Source organism: Wyeomyia smithii, chromosome 3, assembly GCF_029784165.1.
Source record: "Wyeomyia smithii strain HCP4-BCI-WySm-NY-G18 chromosome 3, ASM2978416v1, whole genome shotgun sequence".
NCBI classification, from domain to species: Eukaryota; Metazoa; Arthropoda; class Insecta; order Diptera; family Culicidae; genus Wyeomyia; species Wyeomyia smithii.
Genome location: NC_073696.1, coordinates 115,683,053 through 115,710,669, shown reverse-complemented (window position 1 = coordinate 115,710,669; position 27,617 = coordinate 115,683,053). Strand labels below are relative to the sequence as shown.

At 37.7% G+C, this 27,617-nt stretch overlaps 1 protein-coding gene and 1 long non-coding RNA gene across 2 annotated transcripts in view; one reads left to right on the top strand and one right to left on the bottom strand.

Moving 5' to 3' along the window:
• Positions 1 to 3,812, top strand: part of LOC129726735 (uncharacterized) — a 228,234-nt gene extending 224,422 nt beyond the window's left edge. The window contains exon 5 of the long non-coding RNA XR_008728397.1: positions 3,563 to 3,812. This is a non-coding gene — a long non-coding RNA (uncharacterized LOC129726735). The remainder of the gene's footprint in view (positions 1 to 3,562) is intronic.
• The window catches only part of LOC129726734 (follicle-stimulating hormone receptor), a 313,232-nt gene extending 287,058 nt beyond the window's left edge, over positions 1 to 26,174 (bottom strand). Inside the window, exon 1 of the mRNA XM_055683775.1 lies at positions 24,257 to 26,174. The gene's annotated coding sequence lies outside the window, so the exon portion shown is untranslated. The remainder of the gene's footprint in view (positions 1 to 24,256) is intronic.
• Between the last annotated feature and the right edge of the window lie 1,443 nt (positions 26,175 to 27,617).

Sequence of the window (27,617 nt, the reverse complement as noted above, 5' to 3'; positions counted from 1 at the left end):
CCATTGGGTGTGTTCAGGTGTGCTTCAGAATATTCCAATATTCCAAAATAGGTACTAAAGGTGTAAGATTGCATCACGAAAAACGCTGTAGTTGACCGATCCTTTACAAACTCTGAGACAATAAAATATAACCCATTAGTAAGCTTTTGGCATATTTATTTTATTCAACTTCAATGCCATAACCGTACGCTCGCACTCTACGCTTAACTCTACTAATAAGGTAATGTACAACATCTGGTTGCAGCTTTTTCTGTACAAAAAAACCCTCTTTTCTTCATGTCCTCCTCAGATTTCATCTAATCGGGATGCTTTTGTAGTACTTGCTTCGTGGTAGCCCAGTATTTTTCGATAGGCCTTAGTTCCGGTGAGTTGGGGGAATCCATGTCCTTGGATACGAACGTGACTCCATTGGCTTTATACCACTCTAGAATATTATTTGAATCGTGACACAAAGCTAGATCCGGCCAGAAGGTTGTAGGACCCTCTTGTTGCTTCAACAGACGAAGCAGAAAGTAGATCTCTTTGTTTACAGTCCCGGTAGTGACGAACGGTGCAATTATTTTGCCACATGAGCGGGTCGCCTCCCAAATCAAGTATTTCTTGGCAATCTTTATGCATTCTTACTTCCTCCGAAACATCAAACGTGACTCGATAAAATTCTGCCTACAACGGGTTGTTCGAAACACTAAAAACAATACGATCTGACAGCAATCGATAGTAAAAGAGAAAGGAAAAAAACAGATAGATTGAAGTTGAATCGCCGGTATAACCTAGATTGTGTAGCAAGTAAGTGTTTTTTCGTTAAATTTAAAACGAGAATTGTATTTAAGTGTATTTTCGAATCCACTGAGGATGACCGAAAAAATTGTAATAAAGTAGGTCGAAACGTTCGGATATAATTGCTTTTTAGGTCTACTTTTCACCGAAAACTGTCGATTATCCAACATATATAAACATCAAATTTGTGCTGAGCAGTCAAGAACTGTAACTCCGGAAGCTGCCGGAAGTTCGCCTTGACGTAAGTCTCATCATCCATGACATATCTGTAGACACTTCTTCTTCTTCTTCCACGTATAATTACAGTCCCGGTAGTTCATTTATTTCTCAGTAAACTTTAAATTTCTTCCTCCGGAACATCAAACTTGTGCTGAGTAATAAAAAACAGTAGCCGCGGAAGCTGCCGGAGATCCGCCTGGACATAAGTCTCATGATCCATGTTGAGACAATGAGGCTTCATCAATATCTGGGTGCACGGTTTCCGAGCCGTAAAGTATTTTGTGTTCATCACGATTTGGAGGTTTCTGCACTTTGCACGCACGTTCGATGCTCAAAGTTTCGTAGTAACGTTTAACCGTATTGTACTCCACGTGGTACTCGCGGTACCTTTTTAGGTTTCATAAGACGAAAGTACCACCTCATATGAGTTCTTTCGGAATCAGGATAATGTCCAGGGACCTCAAAACGACAACCGACGAAACGAGAAATACCATCTTAACTCGCATAAAGGTAGGTTTAATATAAGCTGTGTTCATAAACATAAAGTCTATCTATATCTCCAACTCTTTTAATATTTTTATGATTTGAAATTTCTTAAAGAATATTCAAATTGAGTAAAATGTGAAGTTGAGTTATTACGTTAAGCAATGAACTAAATAAATCGACGAATAAGGACGATTCTCCCGGGCTTTATTTTATTTGTGCTTCAATGCTTCAGTTTTTTTAAATTCGAATTTTATAGGTTTTAATGTTACAATACACACTATGAAAAACTAAAAAAATGAGCTCTTTTATTCAACTTTTACTATCAAAAGATTTCCGGAATAAAATGTGAATGTAGAATTAATTTTTCTTAAGAAAGAACAAAAAAGTGTCACATTTGATTGTTAAACTATTTCGAACAGAAAGATTGAATTATTTTTCCAATTAACTATAAATAAAGTATCAAATTGCATCACAAAAAAAAAGATTTAAAAAATTACACTCATCCAACCAATCGTTTTCTAACTTTCAGGTAGTAAAATGAAACATATTATTTAGTTTTGTCACTGTTCGTATTATTTTTCAATTTCATCCCCATATCCAAATGCACGAACTTTATTCTTAACATTGCTCATGATGTCTTGTCCATCGTTTGGACCCACTGTTTTTTGTGTGGAGATCTATTTTCAGTTCATATCCTCCTCCGATCTTAGTTCCTTCGGATGTTTCCGAAGTACCTGCTTCATGATGGCCCAGTACTTTTCAATTGGCCGCAGTTCAGGTGCGTTCGAGGGATTGAAATGTCTTGGTACGAAATTTACCCAAGTAACACGGTTAGTCTTTAATAAGTTTAGGTAATTGATATATAACAAATCTTGTCACTATAACAATAACGTATAAACTTATATACAACTTGTTAACAACTCAAAAAGCGCAAGGGGCGGAGCCAATATAAACCATATATTCAACTTCAAATGAATTGTTCACACGACTTATATAAAACAACTTTATAACGACTATAACCACCACCCAGTAAACAAATTGGTTCATATAACTCGCGCTCAACTCTGTTAAGTGAACCCTTATTTGGTAAAAAATGACCATATAAGATGCATGAAATGCGCCTATGTGTACAAACCTGGAGGCCATATACGTACATTGTAAGAAAAAATTGGTTACGATTTTTAATAACTTCGCATGCTCTCTTAAATGGCTTCATTCGAAACTTTAAATTGCATTTTGTACGACTTAGAGGATTGACGCATTTTACAATTTTGTATGACACGTTAAATGGCTTCATATATAACCTGATATTGCGTTTTATAGGATTTAAGTTTTATACGATATAAACAAATTTTATTTTGCATTTTATGTAATTTCAAACCTGACATGCACATATGAGCGACTTAAAATCAACATCCTTATACGACTTCTGGTTTGCTGGGCACTCTTACATTTCCAGTACCAACAAATGGTGGCCTGAAATTTCACTCGCTGATGATTGTTTCTAATACATACATAACAGATGATCCACGAAATTAATCTTGGCTCTTTATTTGAGAAATTATCAAGACAATGCATTGATAGAATAGGGTGTTGGTATAGTGATTAAATACAATAAATCTACGTGCGATTTCAGATTTGTCGTGAATATTTGCCTTGTACTTCGTTAAAATTTACGCGCTTCGAAAATACCACAATATGATAGTAATCAATATCATATTTTTTTTTTAATTTGAAATAAAGAAAAAAGTAACAGATGAACTCTAGAGGAATGAGCCTCAGGTATATATTTTCGATAGGATTATATTATGAAACATGCCGTTAGCACAAAAAATGGTGTTGAATATTATTTTAGCACGCCGCTTGCGTTAACGAGGCAGCCATGTTGATTATTAGCATTCGTTGAATGGGTACACCGATTGCCCAAAGATTTTGTATGTTATATAACCACTATCCATTAAGTTTATTTCGGTAAAAATATCGCAAAATAGATGAAAAAAAAAAGGTACATTGAAACATCACGGTGAACTAAGATGTCATGCACTATGTACTAATTATTTGAACTTCCTTACTCTTTTAGCAAACCAAACGAGGAGTAGTTTCTGCTACAATTTGGAGATGGAACCGTGAAACCAATTAAGCAAGGCTATACAAAGCTACTACAACCTATAAAAAAATCGCCGTCACCATCTTGATTATTGTAGTAGAGAAAATAACATAAAAATTCTCCTAACTAAACCACGCATTAAGTAATATATTTTGAAATTTAGGTAAAACAGAAATATTCAAACATTGATCTGAGGTTATTAACGATGATCAAAATAATACTAATAAAACCGAAGATCGTTGAGCAAGACAAAAAAAAAGAAATAAAACAAATTATGGTAAATTGAATGATAAATTTATTGATTATAATTTACTGTCAAATTTATTATTTATGTTTAATCAAGCATAAATTCCCTGGGTGTTTAAATATTTTATATAATTTTGAATATTATAACAGTATTTTTGATCTGCACTTTATTTGATGAAGAATTTACAACTGATTTAAAACTGAACTACAACTTTTGCGGCCATTTTTCAATTTTGTCTCCACTATACGTTTTGCTGTCAAACACATATTCACCACTGTTGTCTCTCTTGCATTCTCAAGAAAAAACTAGTTATAAACATGTCATAAATCAGTTTTTACAGCAATTCGTAATGTATTTACAACTTCAACTTGATATTTCGATTTAAAACATCATTCCGATTTAAAACATCAATGCGAGTGAATTAAAACCAAATGTTTTCCCTGTAACTTATTTATGGCCTATTTATAACTTTTTCCTTTCATTTTTTTCGTAAAAGATGTTGCATGTGTTACTTTACTTCCTTAGTCTCGTACCACTCCAGAACATCTTTAGAGTAATGAGACGAGGCTTAATTCAGCCAGAAAGTTGTAGGAACAGAACCGCAACAAAGGGGCAAGGAGCACCATGCATGTAAGGCAAAATGCATCCCATCGAATCGTCCCATAATGGGACGGTACGGCTGATTTTGTCATCTAATAAATAATGGCAAATGGTTTTCTTTGGAATTCCATACACTCGAGCGGCAAGGTTTTTAGCAAACATCGTTTTTGCCTTAGCACTTTATTCTACGGTTTTTTGGTCTTCCATAGGGCATATACTCATTTTATAAAACAGTACAAAAATTTTTTTGCCTTGGCTTCTATGCATGATTTTTTCATGTATTTTGACGCAAAAACAAATTCCCCCGAGTTTGAACAAATTTCACCTTAAAGGGCAACCGTGGCGCCATTTTGTTTTAAAGCCACATATTAAAATTCTAAGAGTTTGCCCTTCGAGTTAAGATATTTCGGAAACCGCGTAAAATAAATACCGCGATAATTCCGGAATCCGCGGAATTTAAAATAGTCGCGTATAAAAGCCACAAAAAAGCGACCTTAGTGTATACTAAAACCATGCCAAAACCGTTTTCGTAGAATCACCGTTTCGAGCTCAGCTTTTGTGCGATTTAAGATCTGTTTTTTTAAAAGATGGGTAAGGAAATGCTAAATTGTGGACAAACCCGTAGAATTTTAATAATTTGCTATAAAACAAAATGGCGTCGAAAATACCTAGAAAATTTCCGATTTCTCAAAAATTCAAAATGGCGCTCCTGTTGCCCTTTAAGGTGAAATGTGTTCAAATTCGGGGAAATTTGTTTTTGTGTCAAAATGAATGAAAAAATCATACATAGAAGCCAAGGCAGAAAAAAAAGTAAATTTTTGTTGCCCTTTGTAATCTGCAGCAAAAACTAATAATTGGGATGATCCGTGAAAGTCTTATGCTTTGAGGTTCGTGAAAAGCATGCAGTAGAGAAAAATCGAATGTTAAACTAATGTACAACTTATTATCATTGCTGCAGCAGTTAGATTGCCTAAAGTTGAATCTCCTCGCACACCAAAATTACTCAATTTATTCAAGCAGCTAATTTCTCATCAGTTAAATGCAATCGTTGCTCATTATATATAGAGAAAATAAATACACTTTAGCTATGTTTCATTTGCTTTTCAAAATTTTCCAGTAGTTTCTAAGATGATTGATTGCATGGTTTTTCTAAGTAAATGAATCTCAACCAACTCATTCTCCTCCACTAAAGAATTCCTAACAGAACAAACCATAACACCATTCTGTCGTATCTTCACGCAGTCTTTTCGCGACGACTAACAATCCTGCCACTTCCCTAATTTTGAACCGGCCAAACGTTCCTGCTGCCTGCTGGTTAGTGCATCAACACATCTGCTGCTGAATGCTGGCAAAGGAATGTTATTTCATGGCAATTTACATAGCTTCGTGTCATATGCGTTGTATATACAACTAACAGGCGACCCCAATAAGACGCATGCAAAGCATCCATTTCGTCCAAGAACAGCAATTCTATTTATGTGTTGACATGAGCTTTCTGCCTCATGCCGCATGGCAATGCGTGGTAAGAAAAATTAGAGAGATTCGAATCAAGATTATTAGTTTATAAGCACAATAGCTAACATAGGTGACCTGGTTTTGTTCTTCGGAAATTCTTGCTGAATGTAAAAAATGTGAGTGACAATGTTGGGAAGTCACGGAATAAATATAACGTCTTTAAAAATGACGTTTTCCAAATACTCGAGATGGTTACAGTTTCAATTATAATGAAAAATTAGAGTTAGGCTTACTCATTCTTCAATGAACGTCAAACATAAAATAAAAAAAGATACTGAAACCGCATAAGGGAAAATACCAGTAACAAATAGTAGGAAAATAGTAAACAAATAAGTGATAATAGTCCTCATACCTCTTGCAAGATCAAACGAGTAAAAACAACAAACAAAAAACTTTTTTCTATACACAAAAAAAAAACAGCAGAAACTATCTTCAAAGCGTGAGAGTTTCATTTTCTGCTCGCTCATATTTCAACACCTCCTTGGAGCAAATGATTACCCCACCTCCTGGCCTCCACCATCTAGCAATTTACAGATCTTCTTTGCAATGCAGACATACGCATGAACGAGAACGAGAAGATGCAATATTATGAATGAAAATACTTTCGCTCAATCAAATTGCATAATGAAGCAGAAAAGTAGAGATAATTAATTATGGTAACAAGAGCAACCCAGAAGCGTTGACGGATGCACTGTTGCACAGACCTTCCCGAAGCGTCCCTCAGAACCGAGAGCGATCTTCTGTGTTCTTGAATAAACTATATATCTTTCGGAAGATGAAACATGTGTGTTTATACATATACGGATTCACTTGAATACACTCGTATATCGGTAGTCATCTTGAACCGATCAAGTGTAAACTCTTGTGCAAAGATGATTATATGAAAGGTGCTTGGTATAGTAGGTGTATAGAGAAGCATGTCTCAACCAGTTGGTCTGGTAAAAACGCTCTTGTGAAAGATTTCTTATTACAGGGATGCCAGCGGATGCCATGTATTATGATTGATAATACAAATTATATGTTTAATTGTCAATGTCACAACTAGAGATCAAATTTGCTATTAGTGAAATTTAATATGTTCAGTGTGTTGAATAATGAAAATATCTGTGACATCCCTAAATCACGTACAAAGTGCTGGTGGAGTGCAAGTGCTCTTTTTGCAGTCGACTGTGGAGAAAATCTTCTTAAGAATTTTATGCTTTCTTACTCCTGCAAACACGACTGCATACGCGTACAATACACTGCGCTTTTCTGAAAGAAAACTTTACTTATTCTCGGATCTGAAATGTTTAATTTAAACTTCAACCTTTCTTTCGAAGGTTGAAATGTACTTAGTGATCAAACCTAAGCATTTCGTGCTTCTGAGAATTGAATAAAACTTCACTGATATCTGGCTACCACATTTTATTTGTCCTCTGTAAAAAAAAATTGCAAACATCAAAAAGAAATTTGAAACATTATTCAATTTATGAACAATGTAAATTTAGATTCATTGATTTATAATAATAGAATATTCTTATTGGATTTTCCATAGATGTATTATCTTCCTTGAAAAAAAATATCACCTGCAATTTGTTTACCTACATAAATATGATCAGACATGAAGTTTTCAAACCTGACAATCATCATAAAAAACTTTATGTGGGGACCAACATATCAGCAAAGATTCATTCAGATCAGAAACAGTCGCGTTGACCCATTCTGCTTTGCTCTTTTCCGCGTTACAAATAAATTAAGAAATCAATTTTTGTTAGAACCTATAATCCTTTTATCTCGGACAATTTAATTATTCCACTGATAACTTTGCACTGATACTCGCTCTACACTCGCCACAGTATAAACAACAGTCGTAAATATTCCGCGATACAGAAGCAAAAAAAATTAGACTTCGTAACCACCAGGGACCTCTATAACCGTAAATCGTTCCGAACTTTCATCGTACTAGCAGAATAACCATTCCACTAACCAGTCGGTGGCAGGCAGCACTGTGATTTGATGCTATCTTCTCGCACCCGTTTCGATTCCCCTGCATCTCGCTAGTTTGCCTTACTGGAAAAAACGCCGAACGAAAAAGTGAATTCGATGATGTGGAAACCTGTAAGCGATAGACGCCGATAGTTTTCAACTTCGAACATTGGTTTTCGCTAAAGTAGGGTGTTGCCGAGTAAAGCAGAATAATACAAAATAAAAATATATACTTATTTTCGAACGCTTCAATTTGCTGTTATGGTTTGTACATAATATAAAAGCAATGATTGTTATGCTGCTGTTGATAAAGACCGCTTTACTCTATTACGAACTGTAGTTGTTTTATTGAATGGCTCGTACCAAAGACGAACGTAGCGTCAGTCGCAGAAATCCACTTTTCGTATCCCGCGGAGGCAATGGAATGTAAACAAACCAATAATTCTTGTCAAAAGGCGTTTGCAACTTCGACTACGCAGAGTTCACTCTGCAGAGACATTAAATTTAGATGCAATCTTCCGGGTAAAAGTTTGGTCAATGAAACCGACACACCGGTTATCAATTTAATGTGTTAACCCTGGAGACTATATCAGTCCTTCAAAATTTGTGGCAATTGTTCGGAAAGGAAGAGTAAATTTGCAAATCTGTTGCATTTGTACATAGATCTTTTTTGTATGCTATAACTTTTAGTTAGGAAACAAATTCTAATCTATGTTTGGGAGTTATAACATACACTGCCTGAAAAATATTTCATGTCGTATCAATCTAGTTTTCGGTTCACTTGTCTGAAAACCAGGATCTAGAATATAGAAGTCAAGAAAGAGGGAGGGGAAGAATACAGCAGGGGAGGTAAAACGTCCCATTTCACTGATTTTAGATACGTTTTGACAACGTTAGCAGTATGTGGTCAGGTGTTGTCGTGCAAAAGAATCACTTCAAAATCTTTGTTTTGTAATGTGGCCGTATTTGCTTTAACGTTTGGATCCAATGCGTCATTTGGCATTAGTAGAAATCTCCTGTTATGGTTTTACTTGCAATTCTGCGTCCACCAATGTTTTCACAGCTCCAGGACGCTCCATGTCTTGTACATCAAACTCGCCACTTCTGCAGTGTTAAAACCATTCGCGACAAGTTCTTTCACTTAAGCAGTCTTCACCATACACAATAGTTCGACGTGCTTCGGCTGCGGATTTTTTCGAAATAAAAACGAAAAAACTTCCCACAAATGACGCCCTATTCCGACACTTTCACACAACAAGACAAATAAAACCAATCGAAAATTGACAAGTATGATGATTTGCAACTGTTGATTCTTATGACTCTTCTTACGGTAAAGCGTTTTTGATGCGACCTTTAAAAAACGGCGGTTCCCAATTGGCGGACTTTAGCGGAGACCGGGTTGTTGACTGAAAAAGGTGTCATACGCGACTATTTCTCCATGTTAGAAGTGGTGTACAACAGCGTCTGACCCGGACCGGGTAAGTTAATTATAAAACGCAGTGCGTCGCCAGATATATCTGAAACTGGCAACCGCGTCGCGGTTGCAGTAAAATAGTATACCGAATATAAATTACTACGAACATTCCAAAGAAAGAAGTAAGGAAAAATCGAGAAGGATTGTAGATTTTTAACAGTTCCCGTGAGTTTTGGTGCCCCTGATCGCTACGGAAGTGCGTCGAAAGACCGCAGAGTAACTGCCTACTGGGTTTGTTTTTTCTCCGTTTGCTTACGGGAAAACATCATTTAAGTCTCTGAACACTTGAAAAACTTCCACGACAACTAGGAAAACCGAAATTCATAGAACTGTTAAAAGGCCATAATCTTTCATTTTTACAGTTGGAGCTCTAGGGCATTTTTTGTTCGTTCTTGTTGACCAGTGTAACCAAAAAAGGACAACAATTATTGGATTTTTTTTTTTTTTTTTAAGGGGGGATTTGTTAGAAGCTTAAGTATTTATGATAAATATTAGTAAATAATGAGTATGTGTGTCCAATCACAAATGGTGACTTCTCAACACTGTTAGAAATTTGTAATTTTAATTGTTAGGATTTGTTTGCTTTCGCAATTAGGACTTATCATTCGTAGGGATTTAAACCTACTTGTCAGAAAAGGGGAAGTAAACTTACAACTAACTTAATTGCTAACTTATTGGCTATAAAGAGAGCTTATCGTAGCAATTGAGGATTGCAACGATTTTTGTCGAAAATTGTTAATAATTTTATTTGACATAGCTTCTAATGGTTCAACACCAGTAAGTCTATGTAATTCGAGTGTACCAAACCAAGGAGGACGCTTCAAAATCATTTTCAGAATTTTATTCTGAATCCTTTGGAGCGTTTTCTTCCTTGTTGAACAGCAACTTGACCAGATAGGTACAGCATAAAGCATTGCTGGTCTAAAAATTTGTTTGTAAATCAAAAGTTTGTTCTTTAAACAAAGTTTAGAATTCCTGTTAATGAGAGGATATAAACATCTCGTATATTTGATGCACTTGGCTTGTATACTCTCAATGTGCTCTTTAAAAATAAGTTTTTTATCATAAATTAGTCCCAAGTACTTAACCTTGTCGGACCAACTTAAAATAACCCCATTCATCTTGACAACGTGATTATTGTTTGGCTTGAGGAAAGAAGCCCTAGGCTTATGAGGAAAAATTATCATTTGAGTTTTAGAAGCACTGGGAGAGATTTTCCACTTTTGCAAGTAGGAAGAAAAAATATCTAAACTTTTCTGTAATCGACTGCATATGACACGAAGGCTTTTTCCTTTTACGGAAATGCTTGTGTCATCGCAGAACAATGACTTTGTGCATCCTGGAGGCAAATCAGGAAGATCTGAAGTGAATATGTTGTACAGGACTGGACCCAAGACTGAACCTTGAGGTACACCTGCTCTGACAGGGAATCTATCAGATTTTGAATTCTGATAGACAACCTGCAGAGTTCGATCAGTAAGATAATTTTTTAAAATTTTGATTAGGAAAATTGGAAAATTAAAAGTTTGCAATTTCGCAATCAAACCTTTATGCCAAACACTGTCGAATGCTTTTTCTATGTCTAAAAGAGCAGCTCCAGTGGAATAACCTTCAGATTTGTTAGCTCGTATCATATTAGTAACTTTGAGCAATTGATGAGTTGTGGAATGCGCATGGCGAAATCCAAACTGTTCATTTGCAAAAATTGAATTTTCGTTGATGTGTGACATCATTCTGTTAAGAATAATTCTCTCAAACAGTTTACTTATTGAAGAAAGCAAACTGATTGGTCGATAACTTGAAACTTCTGCTGGGTTCTTATCCGGTTTTAAAATTGGAGTAATTTTTGCATTTTTCCATAATTTGGGAAAATATGCAATTTTGAAGCAGCAATTGAAAATTTTTACTAAAAATTCCATTGTGCTCTCAGGGAGATGTTTGATTAGTATATTAAAGATTCCATCGTCACCAGGTGCTTTCATATTTTTGAAATTTTTAATAATTGATTTAATCTCATTCAAGTTAGTTTCAATTATTTCTGCAGGTAAAAAATTCATGGAAGAAATTAAATCAAATTGACGTGTGACTTCATTTTCAATTGGACTCACAAAATTCAAATTTGAGTTATGAACACTCTCAAACTGCTGAGCAAGTCTTTGAGCCTTTTGTTCATTGGATACAAGAAAACGTTCACCATCTTTTAAAACTGGAATAGGCTTTGAAGGTTTCTTAAGAATCTTCGACAGCTTCCAAAATGGTTTTGAATATGGTTTCAATTTTTCAACTTTAGTCTCAAAATTTTGATTTCTCAGAAGAGTAAATCTATGCTTAATCTCTTTCTGTAAATCTTTATGATTAGTTTTAAAAACAGGGTCACGAGAACGTTGATATTGACGTCTGCGGACATTTTTCAAACGAATTAGAAGTTGAAAATTTTCGTCAATTATTGATGAATCAAATTTCACTTGAGCCTTTGGAACAGAATAATTCCTGGCATCAACAATTGCACATTTTAATCTTCCAAAGCGGAATCAATATTCACTTCGTTTTGCAAATCAAGCTCATTATTGAAATTTCTCTCAATATGAGTTTTGTAACTTTCCCAATTAGCCTTGTTATAATTAAAAACAGAGCTCATAGGGTTTAAAACTGATTCATGGGATAAAGAAAAAGTTATTGGAAGATGGTCAGAATCAAAGTCAGCATGTGTGATCAAATCACTACATACATGACTTTGATCTGTTAGCACCAAATCAATTGTTGAAGGGTTTCTTACAGAAGAAGAGCATGTAGGACTATTCGGAGACAAAATAGAATAGTATCCTGAAGAACAATCATTGAATAAAATTTTGCCATTGGAATTACTTTGAGAATTATTCCATGAACGATGTTTAGCGTTAAAATCGCCGATTATGAAAAATTTCGAACGATTTCTGGTGAGTTTTTGTAAATCACCTTTAAAATAATTTTTGAGCTCGCGTGTGCATTGAAATGGTAAATATGCTGCGGCAATAAATAAAATCCCAAGTTCAGTTTGAACTTCAATTCCCAAAGTTTCAATAACTTTCGTCTCAAGATGGGGAAGAGCACGATGTTTGATTCGGCGATGAATAACAATTGCAACTCCACCGCCGGAACCCTGAATCCTATCATATCTATGAACCACGTAATTGGGATCATATTTTAATTTTATGTTAGGTTTCAAAAATGTTTCAGTAATAATTGCAATATGCACATTATTTACTGTTAAAAAATTAAAAAGCTCATTCTCATTGGCCTTCAATGAGCGAGCATTCCAATTTAATATTTTAATTGTTTTATTTAAAATCATTGCTAAATTTTAAATTAGAAACAATTTTAATAGTAAAATTTGTGCCTATTTGAATGGCTTCAAACATTGATTTTGCCTGCAACATGGCGTTCATAAGATCGAACATTGCCTGTTGCAAAAAAGAAAGTTTACCTGCCGTAATAGGCCCCAGGCAGTTGACATTAGAAAAAATATTTTCGGCAGCAATATTAGCTGGAGTAATAGGTGTACAATTATTTTCTAGCGTGTTTTGCTTACCCATATTAACGGTCATTTTCGAACTACCAACACTAGGCGGTATAATGTTCGAACTACCTGTAACCTGTGCATAAGTTAAACGGGTATGCAAAGGAGTAGGTAAACTATGCGTCACTGGTACGCTTGGAGAATTTTGTTTTGAAGTTGGTTTTAATTGAGAAATTGAATTTTGTTTACCTTGCCTTGCCTTAACAATTGCTAAACGGACTGGGCAAATTTGACATATGGTTGCCGTTACAATTCGCACAGCGAAAATTTTTACTCTCTTTCACAGGACATGTGTCCTTTTTGTGAGAAGAGTCTCCACAATTAAGACATTTTTGGTCCATGTTACAGAATTTGGAACCATGGCCATAACGTTGGCAAGTAAGGCATTGGGTGATATGCTTTTCACCTCCGCCATACTTCCTATAAATTTCCCACTTTACACGCACATTATACAAAGCATGTGCTTTTTCAAAAAATTTTAAGTTGTTAACCTCATTGCGGTTAAAATTAATCAAATAGTTAACAAGGGAAATTCCAGTTCTCTGACTGTTTTCGCCTCGTGATTTTTGTTTCATTAGAATTATGATATGACTGATGGAATATAACTTTCAGGTAATCTTTAAAAGACACACTGACAAAACACAAACTTTGAAGCTATAGGCAGTCAAAGACCAGTCCACAAGCAACCGAAAAAACGTCTGATCTGTAGTACAGTTCAAGACGCACAACTCGTATGCTGTTACCAAATACATATACACTAGCGCCACGAAGAGGCAGAATTCCTTAACAAACAGATCATCATTCTATAGTATTCAATCACTTAGACAACTCTGCAGAAGACATGAATGTTCTGTGTCCTAAGATTAGAGAGCTATAATGCATCACTGGACATGTACCACTTTTGCTCTCAACGTTTTGTGGTTGTCATTAGAACAAAAGAACAAAAGTGGTACATGTTTTTCCATTGAAGTTTGGGTAAGTTTCTCAACCAGAACTCGTTATGTTTTCGAGTACTGTCATTTGAAACCTTTCCAGCAATGAATTAGTGCAGTTATGTTGGAAAAAATTGTTGAAAATAATTTTCTATTTGAGTGTTTTCGTTTATTGCGTCTCCTGAAAAATTCACTTAATGGCACATGTACCACTTTTGCTCTCAACGGCTCAAATGATAGTGGCCAAAGTCAGTGACTCGTGTTACGACACCTCTGATTACACCAAATGAGTACACCAAATTATTGTAAGTGCCTGCATTCCGATTGCCTACATCCCAATTAATAAAAATAAATGCTTTCCAGTTGAATTAATCAAACCAAAATTAAAGTACTGATTTACTTTCAAAAGTGGTAATATTCTGCTCCCCCACACAATGATGTTTGCATTAGGCATTCACAAGTGATGACTGCCAAACATATACTAAGTATTGGAGCGAGTCAGAGATGAGTCGGGCCGGTTACTTCTGAAACTACACTCGTATGATATAAGTGCCTGAAGCTGAAAATATGTTATCTATCAGAACACGATATTTATTGCACAATCATTGCAATCAGACCCTTCAGTTCCTAATACCAGTATTACTTCTAACAACCAGCAATTTACTTCCGCCTATTCCAACGAAAAACTTTTTAAACGACGGCAGACGTCTCCAAGAAAGCATTGTTTTGTTTCGATATCAACATAAACAATTGTTTCCTAAACAAGGTTGAGTGATTTATGGCCAAACGAGAGTACAGTGTAGCCTTCTGCTTTCGCTGTTCCAGCATTACCACCAGCACTCGACCCAAACTAGAGCAACAGCCAGCAGAAGTTTAGTTGCATACTTTACCGAATCAAGTGAATCCCGGCGAATCGGGTCACCACGACAATCGTTACCATTTTATCACTACAATGGTCCAGCTTGCTTGCAAGTGTCACCCGAATGGAGAGCACAGGGCAGAAGAAAACTCGTAATCGATATTGTGATTGTGAAGCTCATGTAGGACAGTGTAACGGCAGATGAAGGAAGATTGAAAGTTTACCGCGTTCCTGTTGTTAAAATTGTTTTTGTTGCGACATAAGGCGATTCGCTACGGAGATATAGCTTTAAGAGCAAAGTTTTATATCGATGTCATGTATGTTCCGATTTTTCTAATCAATTATAGAGCTTTACGCAAAAAGTTGCAAATCTCAAATGACTATTGTGCTAATATCAGTTCCAATAAACTTTAAAAAATCTAATTTAGACTGCGATGAGGTTAGCTCCTCGATCGTTATGCGTGCTTTATCAAAAACTAATCACATGACATGTTGTATGCGACACAAACTAGCGTACGCTCTAAAACGTCAATACGCATTGTGTCTTGCCGTTGAAAAGCAAGGCTATGAATGGAACTGCTGACATCATTGTAATTTCAATTTCGCAGTCCGACGTAACGGTTAGAGTTAGATAGGCGCCAGATTGTTTTGCGCCACCTCGATGCACTTTTCATTCTACTGCTATGTGCCTCCCTCTAACAAAACAACCAGATCGATTTTTTCCATTTGGCTCCCGGCTTGACCGATGAGGTCAAGTATACACGCACTGACTTAAAACATTGCTATAGGAAAATGGGAAAACAGCCAAATTGCGGCTAGCCGGATTGTGAAACACAAATCAAAACCAGATCCTTTCCGCACAAATTTCTTCTAGTATAAACCAGCACCCACTGGTGCAATGGCAGATTAAATTAATTTAATTGCGAAAATTCGCAAAACATCACGCTGCGAACCCCGACACGTACTCGCCCACCCGCGGTCGTCACAACCGAAGATGCTCAGAGATTGTCTGCCTAGTCTAATAAAATACGACTGTTGCTGTTATTTTCACCTGCAATTTAGGTCTAGCAAATAGCAAAACGATTCTGAAGGATGGCAATGTTGGCTAGAGATTCAATTAAAATTGCTTACAGTCGTTGTTTCGGGCGATGATTTTTTGCTTACACTTTAGTACCAAACTTCAATTTTTCAATGTTTATACAACCAAGTGAACATTCTAACCTATTATGCAATTAATACCGATTTCATCCAAACTCCCGAATGGCCACACAGAAATCTATCATTCCCCACTGTTAATGTTGCCAAAGCAGACACCAAACAGCCCCAGTCTAAAATGAGCGTGAAAATGACCATTTGGCGAAACTCTGATGGTCTTCGCGGTCGATAAACCCTGCGGGCAGCCGCTATAGTGGCCGCCGCGGAATACTCGTGGTGGCACGTTTTCTATTATGCTCCTCGCACTGCCCCACGAAACCCGCTTGACCTCTACACAGTCTATAGTTCGCAGTACCATTTCGCCAACTTTTTCGCCACATTCTGCGGGTGGGTGTCTGGTTTTCCAAGCCACACCAGCCGCTACCACGCTAATGAAGTCAGGCAGAAATTTCCGACCGCCTTTGCCGCCGTTTACGTACGGCAAGTATGGACTTTGCATTGTTTTTCCTTGGGTACGTGTTTGGTATGAAGACGTGATCACGGCAAGATCTTATATCTCTGTCCGGAAGCCGGCAACGAGTCGGCGGAGTCCTTATTGTTGTAATCAACATCCGGCCTGAAAGATCTCCACAGGGCAAGGGATGGCCGTAATTAAAGAGAGAGACGAAGAAAAATTTTGCTTTCTGTGTAATAATTTTTGGTCGTTAGATTCGTTTACCGCCCGACGCTGTTCTGTGCGAACAAAGGAAAAGGCTGCGCTGGAGTGAATACATTTATAAATTAGTTTATGCGAATTCATGCAAATAACACAAATCAAGTAAGATTGTTGTTAACCCGTAAAGACCCGGGACGGAACTTTTTTTTTGTAAATGCTCGTTCTCAGCACTGAAACGGCCGATTTGGGAAAACTTGAACATTTATTCAAGGGGAATAGTTGCTCTAAGTTTTGGTAAAGGTGCCACCCCTCTGGAGCCCTCCACGTTTTCGTGAGACGCAAATATGTCTGTGTTTTTTTCTAATTTTTCAAACAGATTGAGCAAACACTGGTAATTTTCATACGTACCAATTGCTCCATGTATCAAATCATGTCAGGTGGATGAAATATGGTATGTAAGAGTGAATTTTGGAGTTTTAAGATTATTTCAGTACAAAATCACAAAACTACGTATTTTCATAAAAAATCAAATAAGAAAATCGTTCTTCAAATTTTAAGCTCTACATTTTGGAAGTATGGTCTCCTGAATCAATACGCGATGAAATATTCATTTTAGCATGCAAATATTTTGAGAAAAACGAGTTTAAATTCACCAAAGTACGTATTTTCATGGAAACCTCATTTTCTCAGTCTCCCACAGTTGGTTTCAACTTGGCTCTTCAATTTTCAAGCTCTATATTTCTAGAGTAACGTCTTCTGAATCCAAAGATGCTGAAAGTTTTATTCTAGCATGCACAGATTTAGAGAAAAACGAGTTTGAGTTCAATAAAGTACGAGTTCTTATGAAAACTTGATTTTCTCTAGATCTGTGCATGCTAGAATAAATCTTTCAGCAGCTTTGGATTCAGAAGACGTTACTCAAAAAATATAGAGCTTGAAAATTGAAGAGCTAAGTTGAAACCTACCGTGGGAGACTGAGAAAATTAGGTTTTCATGAAAATACGTACTTTGGTGAATTTAAACTGGTTTTTCTCAAAATGTTTGCATGCTAAAATAAATATTTCATCCCGTATGGATTCAGGAGACCTTACCACAAAAATGTAGAGCTTAAAATTTGAAGAACGGTGTTGTTGTTTGAATTTTTATAAAAATACGTAGTTTTGTGATTTTGTACTGAAATAATTTTAAAACTCCAAAATTCACTTTTACATACCATATTTCATCCACCTGACATGATTTGATACATGGAGCAATTGATACGTATGAAAATTACCAGTGTTTGCTCAATCTGTTTGAAAAATTAGAAAAAAAACACAGACATATTTGCGTCTCACAAAAACGGGGAGGGGTCCAGAGGGGAGGCACCTTCACCAAAACTTATAGCAACTATTCCCCTTGAATAAAAGTCCAAGTTTCCCCAAACCGGCCGTTCCAGTGCTGAGAACGAGCATTTTCAAAAAAAAAGCTCCGTCCCGGGTCTTTAAGGGGTTGATAAGTGTATATATCTGACTGATGGTCATTGATAGCAGCCTTGTAAGATTAGTTGGCCAGATTACATTTTCTAATCATGTTAGTAATTATTTAGTATCACAAGCAGAAATAAATTACTTCTTTTTCATATCCGTTAAAAAATCCTTGCTTACTAATACATGTCCATTTTGTTCAGTGTTTCCATGTTTCCATGAAATACACACTACGCCTCATCTTAAAAAATTATCCTCAACGTTTCAAATCATTTTTTCTCTAAAGTCATCTGCTTGAAAAAGTTGTTTCACTATACTTTAAATATTTTTCCGAGATTTGTGAAACGAAAATCATGCATTTTGTAGTCAAGCAATGTATCTGGAGATTCATTTTAACAAACGCGTTCAATGGTTTCGATATTGGTGTTAGGTGCTTCTTAGTAGACAGATTGGCGAAAATCGGATATTGTGGGTCCCTTTTCTAAGTCTAAGTCACACCTCCTAGGTATTTCGGATCATTTTCGCATCTTCGTTTAAACCTCCCCCAGAGCCTTTGATATCCAAAATTTTTTCAATATTAGGGTTCTGCATTATTGTTCATAAGGGGAAAAATTTGACCTTCAAAAGCTTCTTCTTCTCGAAACGAGGACTTTCATACAAAATTTTAGCTCAATCGGATTCCGGGATGCGGAGCTTCAAAGCGGTCGAAGCTTCACTTTTTTGACCGATGAAAAGGCACAGAAAATATACATGACACTTCGGGATATGATGTTCCATCAAAAAAAGAAATCAAAACATGGGACAACATCATATCAACACCAACGATATCAGATCTCGACGACCCATGTTTTTCTAAGATATAAGTCACGTACGTGAGGAAAAAATAATGTCCAACCGGAATTAAGTTTGCTGCTAGATTAATTTTATTAATTTTTTTTTATTCAAATCCAACATACTTAAACCCCGGAGAAAAACAATTCATCTTCCCGTTTCTTTCTGTCATTTTCTAGGTTTTTCATTCTTGGCTTTGTCCCTGTTACCTACACTTTCCAAAAAAGGAAACTTCATCGTCATGCGACTGTCGTTGCTTTGCCCACGGGAAACAAGATGTCTAGTATCATCTTCTTATTCCAGCGAAAGAATATGCCGGGAAAATATACCATTTGAAACCATGCAAAAGAAGGTTGCATCGAACCTCTGTCTGTCTGTGATAATGAAATTTAGAGACTATGCCTGATTCTGGAAAAGAGGCTACTGGGACTTTCTTTATTTTTTTACATGATACATTGATACATTTTACATTGATTTGGGTTACTCCCTCTTGATGTCTCGAAGGTAAAGGTTTCTCGAAAAGCTCGTGTTAAACTTTATTCCCCGAACAATTTATCTTTACCCTGTTGTTATAACTTCTTGCGTTATTAAATGATGTCTTAAAGACAAACCTGCTGGCACAGGCAACAGTACCGTACATTGGACCGCTTTAAGCAACTCGTATAAAATAACTAAGGGGTCATCCACGTTAGAGATTAGGGGGAGAGGGAGGGTATGAAAACTTCTTAGGAATGCTTACGAAAGGGAAACGGGGGATTCGAGTAAAACTTACGTAAGATTGAAAAATTGTAAATTCAATCAAAAACTTACTTTCTTCACTTTACTTTACTTTTACGACGACAGACCGATTATCGATCCAATGCCGAATCCAGAATACGTCGCCATGTCACTCGGTCTTTGGCTAGTATCCTCCAATCTCCCCTAACACCTATTTCGCGGGCATCCTCGTCGCCAGTACTCATCCAATAAGTGCAGGGCCTGCCCCGTAGTCAACGGCCTCAATCGGGATTTCTGCTGAATATAGTCTTCGCTGGTCGTTCTTCCGGCATTCTAGCTACATACCCAGCCCACTACAACCTGCCGTGTTTTATCCGCTTGACTATACCCTCCGATATGTACACCTGATACACTTCATGGTACATGTGTCTGCGCCAAACACCATTTTCTAGTTCGCCGCCAAGGGCTCTTAGCTGGTTACGTAATCCGTATAAGACCCTGTTTGCAGCTGCTATCCGCCTTTTATTTCTCGATCACCTCGTTGTTACGTGTCACTCATGTACCCAGGTAAATCAATCGGTCGACTACTTCAAAAGTTTCCGCATCCAACAACACCTCAGCACCAACATCCGTAGGACTACCACGCTCTCTACCAGACACCATGTATTTCGTTTTGGCAGAGGTAATGATGAGCCCTACTCTCACAGCTTTCCTCCTGAGAGGTCCGAAGGCCTTTTCCACAGCTCTACGGTTGATACCAATGATGTCGATATCATCCGCAGAACCTAGAAGCATATGAGACTTCGTAATGATGGTGCCGCTGCTTTGCACACCAGCCCTCCGTAAAGCACCCCTCCAATGCGATGTAGAACAGTAACTTTGACAGCCCGTCTCTCTGTTTCAAATTATCTGACGTCACGAAAGAGTCCGATGTCTCACCGGCTATCTTGACGCATGATGTAGAGCCCTCAAGGGTAGCATTAGGGTCAGCCTAATTAGTTTTGTTGGGAGGGTGAACATTTGGTCCGTAGTGGAGCGTCCCCCGCGAAAACCACATTGGTAATCGTCAACAAAGGTCTCTGACATCGGCATCAGTCTATGGGACAGAACTCGGGAGAGAATTTTGTAAACGGTGTTGAGAAGGATTATGCCCCGATAATTACTACAGTCCAGGCGGCGGCCTTTCTTGTAGATCGGACATATGAGACCCTCTAACCAGTCCGAGGGTAATTTTTTATTGGACCACACTCTTAAGCAACGCACGATACAGCTGTTCTCTCCCGACGTTGAAGAATTTGGCTAGAATGCCTTGCCATACCTGCCTTGCAGTTCTTTAGCTCTTCAACTGCTTTTTCACCTCGTTCATGGATGGTGAGTTCACAGCTTTGCCATCATCCTCAATCACCATCCTGCTGCTTTCGACTACGCTGTTTTCTTCCCTATTCAACAGTTCACTAAAGTGTTCCTTCCAACGCCTGGCCACCTCCGTTCTATCGATAATCAGGTTCCCCTTCATATCGTTGCACATGACAGGGGCAGACACGTTTCGGTTCCAGATTCCATTAATTTTCTTGGAGAAGCTTCTCGCATCGTGCCTGGAGAAGCAACCTTCCGCCTATGCAAGAATACGCTCTCAATGCGTTTCTCCCGGCGATGGAGTCTTTTTTCAGCAGCTCTAGCTTTCCCGATATCTTCCTACGCTCGCTGGTACTCAGCGTCAAACCACTCATTGGACGTGGCTAGCGCAGATGTACTTAACACTTCTCTCGCTGTGGTGCTGATTGTACTGTGGATAAGCCTCCACTGTTCATTCAGGCTACCTCCAACTTGATCCTCGATTCGCTCATCAACCTTCAGCGTCAAACCACTCATTGGACGTGGCTATCGCAGATGTACTTAACACTTCTCTCGCTGTGGTGCTGATTATACTGTAGATAAGCCTCCACTGTTCATTCAGGCTACCTCCAACTTGATCCTCGATTCGCTCATCAACCTTCTGCAAATACTCTACAACCACTTCTCCAGTTGACAGCCGCTGGAAGTTCAACTGTTTTCTCCTTGTCGACCTGGATTGCAACACGTTGGACAACCGGGCGCGAATCTTGGATTTGGACCTCTAAACGACCTCACATCTGTAACGTCTGAGAAGGGCCGACCATGGTCTCTCTATTTGGGTGCCTCCAGGTGTGCTATATTCCGGCATTCAAATTAAGTGCTACAGATAGCCAGAGGTATGGCTGCAGCAAAATTGACAAGCCTCATGCCGTTGCCGTTCGTAGTAGTGTGGAGACTTTCTCTACAAATCACGGGGCGGAAGAAGTTCTCCTGGCCGACCTGCGCATTTACATCCTTAATGAAGATCTTGATGTCGCATCCTGGGCACTCATTATACGTCTTTTCCAGGAGCTCATAGAGTTTCTTCTTCCCTTCACATCCTCCTTCTCAACACGCATATACGGTCACTGAAAGACCTCTATCTAATGACATGCTTCATCTATTTTCCTATGGGCACGAAATGGACTCCTCTTTCCGTTTTCACGCCGCCACTGTAGTAGATGTAATACTTAATTGAAGTGCCCGCAATAGGATCTACTGCCCGGAATTCGCGTTATCCTGTTTCCGGCCATCTCACCTCCTGTATGGCAGTAACCTCCACATTCACCTTCTGCAACTCTCTATCCAGGATACTTGCACGTGCCGGTTCGTCATACAAGTGAAATAACAAAGGAAAAACATTTGTTTTAGGTTCGATGATTGCTAATTGGAATAACTTTTTGTGATGTTACCTCAATATATTTCAAAATGCATGAAAATTGAAACCTTACATAAATTTTCCTTCATAATTCCAGCATGATCGAAGTTATCCTCAAGAAAAAGTAATCACTAGTTACAGGAAAAAAATCAATGGTAAAGCTCAAACAATATTGATGGATTTTGTTGTACAGTGTTCTAGTATATCCAGCGTACTTGTTTTTGAAAATATAAAACCCGGAGAAAATCCATTGAAGAGTCATATACGCAAAAATCAATCAGAGTCATATACTGGTAAAAAATCTGACACTAGCAACTATCGAGGCATAGCCACTCTTTCTTGTATACCTACGCTTTTTGAAGCAATAATAAACAAAAAGTTATTCCATCAAATAAAAAATAGCATTACTCCAACGCAACACGGTTTTTTCAAAGGGCGCTCAACTGCCGTTCCAAGCATAGTTGTCCCATGTTTTACACAAACCTTATGTATGCTGGGACGGTTATGCTTGGAACGGCAGTCAACCACAGCTAACTTACTCGAGTTTATTAACTTCTCTTCGAACGCAATGGATAAAGGAAATTATGTTGAAACCTTATATACTGACTTCAGTAAAGCTTTCGATCGCATTGATATACCCCTGCTTCTCTTCAAGTTACGAAAAATTGGAATTCATTCACAATTACTCAAATGGATTGAATCGTATTTGACAGATCGTCAACAAATAGTCAAATTTATAGGTAGACTTTCGAAACCTATTCAGGTAACCTCAGGAGTTCCTCAAAGCTCTCACTTGGGCCCTCTACTATTTATATTGTTTGTAAACGACATTTCCTTTATCCTAAAACATGTAAAAACTCTTATTTATGCCGACGCTTAGGAGATCAGGTAGTAGAGAAACGTGAACGAGTTGGGGACTTAGGAGTCATTCTCGACTGAAAATTAACATTCACTGATCATTACAATACAATTATGAATGAGGCTAGTAACGTGCTCAGTTTTATAAAACGTTTCTGCTATAATTTCCAAGATCCATACACAATAAAAACACTTTATATTTCCTATGTCAGGTCACTTTCAGAATACTGTAGCATTGTATGGTCTCCGTTTTCTGCAACACATGTAGACAGAATAGAATCAGTGCAAAAACAATTCCTGTTATACGAACTTCGTTATCTATGATGGACGTCATTTCCCCTACCATCATATGATGAACGCTGCTGACTTATCGACATCCAATCATTAAAAGCCCGTCGCGAATTCGCAATGATGTCATTTGTTAACGATATCGTATCTCAGCGTGTCGATTCACCCGAAATATTATCAAAACTCAATTTTTATGTGCCTTATAGAAATTTGCGAGCTCAGACTTTGTTTTCTTTGAATCATCAATGAAACAATTATGCTAAATACGGGCCCATTAATCAAATGATGTTAGTGTATAACCAACACTGAGAAACAATTGACTTTTCTATGTCGAGAACTAAATTAAAACAATATTTCAATTCAACGCGCAACTTAAATCGATAGAAAATAATTATTGTAATAATCCGAATCAAATGAAGAAACCATTATTCAATTATGTATAAGCTATCCTTCTTTCTTTAACTAGTATAAATAACATATAGCATGTAAGTTAGTGTAAAACATATGTAATCTACTTTTGTTTGACGAAATAAATAAATAAATAAATACTCAAGTAATTCTTCCAAAAGTTATCAAGGATAGCCGATTTTTTTTTTCAAAAATTAGTCGTGGCTCAGCAAAAAATGCCGATAGAACAAAATGACATTTTTAGCTTACAGAAATATATGTACAAAGTTTCAGTCAGATTAAAAATTGCAAATAGAACACGGTCTGACGATAATGGAATAGGAATGAAAAACAAAAAAAAACGAAACTTTCATACTCAAAGCTGATATACTCAGAATGGTAATAAAACTTACTTTATGGTGGACTAAACTGTACAAAACCATAAAAGGTTCGGTCAACGGCTTCCATCATTTAAACTGTACATGGGTTGAACGGCTGGCAATGTTCACACAACCCTATTTTGTGGAAAGTTACTGGATACAACTCAGCTACGATTACCAATCAACTATTCGACATTCTTCATATGTGGTAGTACGAAAACATTTTTGCGTGGATTATTTTCAATCATCATAACTTTTTATTTGTCATTGGTGTATTTCTACTTCATGTTTTCAATTGTAACTGCATAAATTTTCCACTCTGAATAATTACTTACACTCTAGCGTACTTCACATAGACCCCCGTTAGATAACGCTAAATGAACTTTCACATGTGGCTTCACTATGCCTTTACACCCCAACAGCTGTCACAGCATGTTAATTACACTAACAACACGCAAGTACGAGTAGAGCCATACACTAAAGTGCGATTACAATTCTTCGGTTTCCAATTTGCCACTTGCGAACTTGAACACTCCACTCCAAACTTTGACACCCCAAGCACTTTTCATCTACCGCCGATTCATTCACGTGAGCCTAAGGGCGCAAATCTTTTGCATACTGGTAGCTTATTCTGCCTGGCGATAATGCTCATCTCGTAAAATCAGTAATGCTTTATTTCACTCCACGTTTTGCGTTCCACCCACTTTTATGACGTTTTTGTTTTCGCTCGATTCGTTGTCGCTATTTTCTTTGCCCATGTCTTTCGAATAAACTGATAAATAATTCACTGCATTAACGTCTTTCCTTATTGGGCCTTCACATGAGGTTCTTCTCGTTATTTATCTTCTCTCCTTTATAGACAATTGCTAACATCAATGGAACTTGCTCTTCAGCAGCGTAAACACTGCTGGTGGGTACGCGAGGAGAGCAAGAGTTGCATAATCTTGCTTCTACTTGACAGAGTAGTGAACCTCCCCATCCGAAGCCAGTTTTATGTGCCGATGTCATTCATACACTGAGACTATTGAACGATAAGCCACAGACCGATCCAGAACACATGTGAGCGAAAGTTGCATTTAAACCTCCAAAGGACACGTTTTCGCTGCAAGCCACCTTACATGGGCTATTAAATTTTAATGAACTTTAATTTGAACCGCAGCTCTGCTAAACACTTTAAGCATTATCGGCTCAACTTTGGAAACCAGTTTTCTGACGCGTGTCCACCTTCAGCAGCACTCACACGAAACACCAGACTGTACTGGTTCAATACTTGCTGTGCACTCCTTAACCGACTTTTCAGTAACACCGAAACTCTATTATCCGTTAAATCGCCCGTAATACGCAAACTTCTTGTGTGTCAACGCGCACATACATACAGCTTCTATCGAAGCTGGACAAACTCCGAAGCAAAATCACTTCCTTTACTACGAAAAGTTCAATACGACACCACGCAGCAGCTTACGCGATCCGTATCGAACAACTACCCCCAACAGCTCAAGGTGGCAAAGGGGTTGTCACCAAACACTAATCCTCTAAGCTGCAACCAGCAAAAACAACAACAGCAGTAAAAAATTGAACTTCCATCTCGTCGTCATCAGCTGAGGCTGGGATCACTACACACTATAGGTTCAAGACCTCAACAAAAACAACCTGACTCAGCCACGCAATATACATATACCAGCACAATAACGGGCACACAGAGAACTACCTGACGGGGGGAGGAGATTCCTGATGTGCAGATGGGGTGCAGGGTAGACTGAAGATCTACAACCGTGCACAAAACTACAGCTCACGATGGAGCGGGATGTGCGAAGGATCCAGGGTGATCCGCGGAACGCGCCTAAAGTAATCACCGAAAGAGTCAACCGTTCTGGTTGAATGATCGAACACAACTGCCCGACGGTGTCGGCAAATTTAGTGGGAATACCTTACACTTGAACATTCGCCACTCACTTTGGTTCTGCTGTTGCTGGCTAGCTGGCGGGTTGGCAGGCCAAGGTTTGAACGTGAGAGAACACCAACCAATCTGAGTCGGTCCGGTACGCGGCGAAACAGCTGCTGTACTAGCCAATGCTGTGCTGTGATGTTCGTTTTTCGCGCTAGTTGCTCTTGTCATCATGCTATCCAAAAGCGACCACCGCCACGGGATGCCGATAAAGGTTCTCAGCTCTATGAGCTGGCCTATGCTGGGGTACGTTATTGACAAGCACTAAGCCGGGCTAATGTTGTACGGCGTAGTACCACGCATCGGCACACTAACGGTGAGTGTTTGAGACACGTTTGAAAAGGAACTCACGGTTGGTTTTGAATATTGTGGAAAACGCTGCGAAGCTGACGAATAATGTGGCCATTGTTACAATATAAAACTGTTATATTTTAATCAATGGTTCTTTTCCTATTGTAGACGTAATAAAAGTAACACAGTGCTTTTTCGATTTTATCATGGTCAAAAAAACATCCTCCCGTGAATCCAACAAAACTGTGGACTTGGTAAAATAATAAAAATCAGTATTTTTTGTTAGATTTTAATGCCATCCAACAAAAAATACTGACCGCCCTCATTTCCTGGAATCCACAGTCTCGCTAGATTCACCGGAAGGGTTTTTTGACCGTGATAGAATCGAAAAAGCACTGTATTCGCAATTTATACACTGCACACAGGAACAAATATTCTGGACTATTAACCCAACCGCGTGGAGATAGATAAACCTTTTTTTTAGAAAAATTACATTCAAACCCCAGGTCTCAAACAGTTGATCAAAACTGTGTTTCTGTGAAAGATCGATCTCACCGTTCTTGACTATTTTACAGTACAGTCACTAATAATTGCTCGGTGCAGCGAAGTGACCCATTATTGTAATAATATTACATTTTGCGGTGCACAATTGAGAATCAGTCCATATTTTGGTTATTTTTATTATTTACTTCTGCACAATAATGCATCAAGATAAATGAAATAACTTATTGTCAAGCTGTTACATCAATAAAATTTTGTAATAGATTTTGACGATTTTATAGAAGTGGACAAAATGTTGGTTGTTGATGTTTTTTTCGACTTTATATTTTATTTCGAACATTTAGACATAATTGGGCTGTTTAGCTATATCAGTTTTTTATATCATCTGAAAGACCTGCATTTTCTAAGTAAAACGTGATTCAAAAAATTTTTCTGTCCTTCGCTTTTTAAATCACGATGCGAAACTGCTCGAAATCTGCTCGAAATCGATACAATGACAGTTCACCCATATACCAACTGTCACTGTAGCGATTTAGAGCGAATTTTTATTCTTCATTTACAAATCGAAGGATAATGATAAAAAGTTTTAAAAAATCACGTTATGCTCAGAAAAATACACTCTTTCAGATGATATATGAAAATCGGAAATCCGTGAGT